Below are 5,896 nucleotides of genomic sequence, written 5' to 3'. Positions count from 1 at the left end.
GCAACTATGACAAATCTTATATCGTTTCGAAGCCCCGGATGTTAGCTTTCTAACCCAACTGGAACCGCATCATTTGGATCTCTGTAGCTCAAGTTATGGTCGTTTAAGTGCGAAGAGGTCGGCTTGACAGCTTTCCGGTTCTTTCATTTCTTCATGAGTTCTCCAACTTTTCATGCTTTCTTTCTTCATTCCCTTGATCCAATATTTGCCTCCTAAACCTTAAATCACTTAACAAACATATCAAGGCATCTAATAGAATCAAGGAGAATTAGATTTAGCTATTTTAAGTCCTAAAAAGCATGTTTTCACTCTTAAGCACAATTAAAGGAGAATATACAAAACCATGCTATTTCATTGAATAAATGTGGGTGAAAGGTGATAAAATCCCCTAAAATCAATACAAGATAAACCCTACAAATGGGGTTTGTCAGCGAGCCACTGTAACTCATTCGAATAATCCGTGCTTCCAAATGGGACCTGACATTGAACCATTAGAGACAAGAAGGCATCAAAGGGTTGTAGGATCCTGAGATATTATAGATTACCTTATGCCTGAACCAGTTCGAAAATTCTCTGTGCACAACAGTATCTATGTGAGACTGCAACCTTGTTTTACCTCGTAGTTTTCTCTTTGTGAAGGCTCTGTACTCACTGTGCATAGACAAAGTTTGTTCAAGTTCATTTCTATCAATACCCAAATTGGCTAACTGTATAATTTTAGAACTTAGGCTATTGTACTTACTCCAAGAATTTCTCTACAACACTGCAATTCACCAGTACATGACGATGTGCTTGAAGCTGTTCAGTTGTTGAGTAAAAAATGAAGCTGCCCCGACCGACTTTCCAACCTCTGGGAACATGTCGACAATCTCGCCCTCTGGAGCATTGCTCGGTCGGTCGTCAACGCGCGTCGGTCGGTTGATCCTAGTCTCGACATTATCTAAGTATCTTGAACAGAACGTGAGAATCTCCTCAGATAAGTAGCCCTCTGCAATCGATCCTTCTGGTTATGCCCTGTTACGCACGTACTGCTTGAGACGACCTAGGTACCTTCGAGTAAATAACATAAATTAATAGGTGACAACTATCCTAGTTATAGAGGTTGAGAAAGCTTAAGTAGATCTTTACCTCTCAATTGGGTACATCCATCGGTAATGCACTGGGCCACCAATACGGACCTCCTCGACCAAATACACCGTTAGATGAACCATAACTGTGAAGAAGGAAGGTGGAAATATCATCTCCATGTGGCACAGAGTATGAAAATATCATCTCCATGTGGCACAAAGTATGGACCACACGATCCTGAAGGAGAGGAAGTTGTTGAGGATCAATGGATTTACTGCATATTAGTCGGAAAAAGGCTGATAACTCAGCCACGACGGCAGACACTGGGGTGGGCAACACGTGTTTTGACGCAATTGGAAGTAGATGTTCCATTAGGATATGGCAGTCATGACTCTTCAAGCCGAATAACTTGCGCTGTTTTAAATCAACACGGCGAGAGATGTTGCTAGAGTACCCGTCTGGAAAGACCACATTCTTGATTGTCCTAAGAAAGACATCATTCTCTGGATTTCGCATGGTAAAGACTGCAGCAGGATACTTTCCACCTTCAATTGGCCACATATCCTGCCGGATGCCCATCAATTGGAGATCTTTTCGAGCTTTTAGGTGGTCTTTGGACTTACCGCTTTTGTTCAACATGGTGAAAACAATGTTGTCGCATACATTCTTCTCTATGTGCATCACGTCAAGATTGTGACGTAATTCGTTGTTCTCCCAGTACGGCAGATCAAAGAATACACTCCTCTTTTTCTAGGGAGACTCGTCTTGGACCACGGTCTGCTGTCCGCACCTTCTTTTACCGCCCATCGCTTGCACCTTGCCTTGTGAGACGGGAACACCCTCCAATTGTCTCAGGACATCCCTACCAGTCAATTTGGTAGGTGGGGATCTATCCTCTACCTTGCCATCAAATCTACTCCGATCCTGTCTATATCTGTGATCGCGATTCAAAAAGCGACGATGACCCATATAACACCATTTCTGACTGAAGGTGAGTCGCCTAGTCTCGGCATCCAAATTGCACGTGGGGCAAGCTCTCCCGCCGTAAGTATTCCAGCCAGATAAATTGCCCAAGCCAGGGAAATCGCTGATAGTCCACATCACTGCAGCTCACATCTTGAATGTTTTCTTCTCACTGGCGTCGTACGTATCGACACCGGCCCACAGCAGCTTGAGCTCATCGATCAGGGGCTGTAGGTAGACGTCTATGTCATTACCAGGAATTTTAGGACCGGGAATTATCATAGAGAGAATGAAGTTGGTTTGTTTCATGCAAATCCATGGGGGTAGGTTGTACGGAATAAGAATCACTGGCCATATTGAGTACTTTGAACTGAGGTTTCCATAAGGGTTAAAGCCATCACTGGCCAAGGCTAGGCGAACATTGCGCGGATCGCCAGAGAAGTCAGTGTATCTCCTGTCAAATGACTTCCAACCCTCGCCATCCCTGGGATGCCTCAGGTAACCGTCAGAGTTGGTTCCTCTCTTGTGCCACAACATGTCCATGGCTGTCTTGCTAGACATGAATAATCTCTGCAACCGTGGAATCAGAGGAAAATAACGAAGAACTTTTGCCGCCTGAGGTTTCCCATTCTTCTTGACAACGGTGTTGATCTTTACAATGGAATTCTTCCTGGTCTTTTGCTTCCACCTGGATGCTCCACACCTTTTGCATCTGGAGAGGTCATGGTCGGAACCCGTATATAGCATGTAGTCATTTGGACATACATCTATCTTCTTGTACTCAATACAATACCGAGCTTCCTTATGATCGTCTTAGCATCGTGCAAGGTCTTCGGAATCCTTGCATGCTCAAAGGCATCCCCCAATAGCTCGAGAATCAATCCGAAAGCCTTGTTGCTAACTCCACACATGCACTTTATATGGTAAAGTCTCACCAAGAAAGACAGCTTCAAGAATCTTGAGCATCCTGGATATAATCTCTGCTCGCCATCCTCAAGCAATTCTTGAAAGGCACGAGCCTCGCAGCTAGGCTCGTCAGATAAGTTCGGCAACCCTTCCGCACCATCTCCGACCACTTCATCCATCATGTTTTCATTATCACCCTGCAGTCCCGGAATGTTGAAGGCCTCGTAGACCATGTCAAGCATTTGATTTTCTGAGTTTCCAGTGGGTTCTAAAGTTTCTGTATCTCTAGAGCTCTCGTCTACTATCCTCTCACCGTGATATAACCAAAAGGTATAGTTAGGGGGAAAGGGTTTCATCAGAAGATGATCGTAGGCATCCTCTCTAGTTTGGAAAAACCGAAACCCACACAAAGGGCATGGACAATGTATCATCCCATCCGATGATGCATTGGCAAAGGCAAAATCAAGAAATCTATTCAGACCATCCCTATATTCTGCACTACCTCGTGGCTTTGTAATCCAACTCTTATCGATGTCTTATTAAATGAAATAGCACGAACAAATAAATATACAGTAAGTAGATGCATAACATTAAAAAATGTATTGAAATAAAATTCGGATATGTGTCAAGAGAAACAACCACAGTTAATCACAATTATAAGACAAAATATCTCAAAACGGGAAAAGAAACAAAGTTATTAGCATCCCGGATAACATGTAGCACACGAAAGGTAATTGGTAGGATTCTTACTCATTGCAAAATTCTGAGCTTTCTTTAAAAAATACTGGTAGAAAGAAGTGCTGGTTCCAAGTCCAAAAAATGAAAATATTAAGAAATACTCCCTTAAAAGATAAAAAGAAAATAAAAAATAATTGAATAAAAATAAAAAATAAATTAAACAATAACTATAATTAATCCATCATAAGGTACAGAGAACAGGATATTCAAATGATCTCAAAATATGAAAAAGAAAACAGGATTGAATGTTACGTATGGGTACCAAAAAATCGGCATGGCTATGACTGTATGAAACTAAAACTTATTGCAACTGGACCTGGTACACACGAATTATTGGGGTGCCTTTATTTGGATTTGAGCCATGGAAGACGATGCTACGATAATAATTATTATAGTAATAATAATAAAGCATATAATTGAGATCTTATGAAATTTTGGGTGCATTTGCAATGAAAAAGGAAACTATTTTTACCAAAGGCAGAAAAAGAAAGGGGACACTTTCATCAATGGACAGAAATTGGAGTCAATTAAATACATGTTAAGCCAAATGAATCACGCAAAGTATACCACAAGTCCAATATTATATACATACTTGTAAAAACATCAAAACTGTTTCACTCTTCTGTACAACACTTTCTCTGCTAATAATTAATATATAAACTAGCGAAGCTAGCTAGCTGCACAAAATACTAACAATAAAGACTCATGTGTCATGTATGTTTGTTAGAACTTAGACACTCCTCTTGTATTTTACATTTCATTCATCAATCAGATCTAAACATGTATGAATGCTGCCAAACATCGAAAAGAACTAGGTTCACAATGTACAGAAAGTACAATCAACGAGCTTTGATAGAATCAATTTACCGGACACAATAAACCAGTCCCATTGAAAATGCAGCTAACTCAGGAACCGAGCAGCAAGAAGAAATAAGAATTGTATAATCAAATGTACAAGTTTCAAAGAGCATCAACTAAGAAGCAAATGTAAAATTGTTCCATCAAAGCCATTTGGATGGATCAGATTTAACAGATACATATTTTGCCGAAATAAATGGTTCCCCTTTTCTAGCAAACTTGCTAAACAAAAAACCAATTTGTATTGCACAAATAACCCAGCAGGAACAGAGCATGTGAAAAATAAAAATACCAAGGATCAATTGTCACTTGGAAGAATCAATAACAAAGTGCTAGTAGTTGTCAAAATTGGCTTGATTATATATGTATTCTCTATGTACCCTACATAAGTTATCCCTAAAGCATGAGTAGAATTTCAGTCAATTAGCTATCACCCTTCCCATTTATCGTCCGCATCAATAAATCTATAACCCAGTCAACTTGTTCAAATAACGAAGCAAAAATTGATGTCACCAACCCAATATTCCCCAATATTCTATATCATCAATTCTCCAAGAATATCCAAAAAATTAAAAGAATATTGCTTATAACACTTAATAATACTGATAATAGGGCCAAGTTGTGGTGTTGAGAAGTTGCCAACTGTGAATATTTCTTATAACACTTCAATAATATTGTACTTTGAATCAATCTGAATTCATACTTAATCTATTCCTTTTAATAAATAATATACTGGTCATTTCTACTACTTACCTACGCAAGATATGAGTAGAACAACAATAACAAATCAACATCATCATAATCATAACAAATAACAGATTCAGAAGAAAGTTAACCTTGTTCAGAGTGTGCTCTAGGAGCTTCTCTGCTGATATATATGTTGAAGCTCTTATAAACAGCGGAGCAGAGAGTGAAACACACTTTGGCAATTGCTTTGCTCAGTAGTTAGCAATCGACACCAAACGACGTCGCTTCCTGCACAAAATGTAAAGATGCATAACACTTTGGACTAGTATTACCTGCTTCAATATTTGAATATATATCTCAGGATTAAAAATTAAATATTTTTTATGCAGATACAAATTTAGCGCCTAATTTTTCATATCTAATACAAATCTAATATATATAAACTTCAGTCAATCTATTTTGAAATTTATAAATTTATAATACAAGACAATCACAAGTATCCTTGAATTTCAAATTTAATTATTTGTTATTGTATATCATCTATATCTATTTCTCGCAACTCCAACCTACTCTATTTTTTTCCCCCTTAATTATCTATGAATTAATTTATTTTATCTTTCTAAATGAAGTGTTATTCTTTATATATCAAAGTTATTTAAACTAAAATTTAAAGTGT

Source organism: Arachis duranensis, chromosome 3, assembly GCF_000817695.3.
Source record: "Arachis duranensis cultivar V14167 chromosome 3, aradu.V14167.gnm2.J7QH, whole genome shotgun sequence".
NCBI classification, from domain to species: Eukaryota; Viridiplantae; Streptophyta; class Magnoliopsida; order Fabales; family Fabaceae; genus Arachis; species Arachis duranensis.
This window is presented reverse-complemented; position numbering follows the sequence as displayed.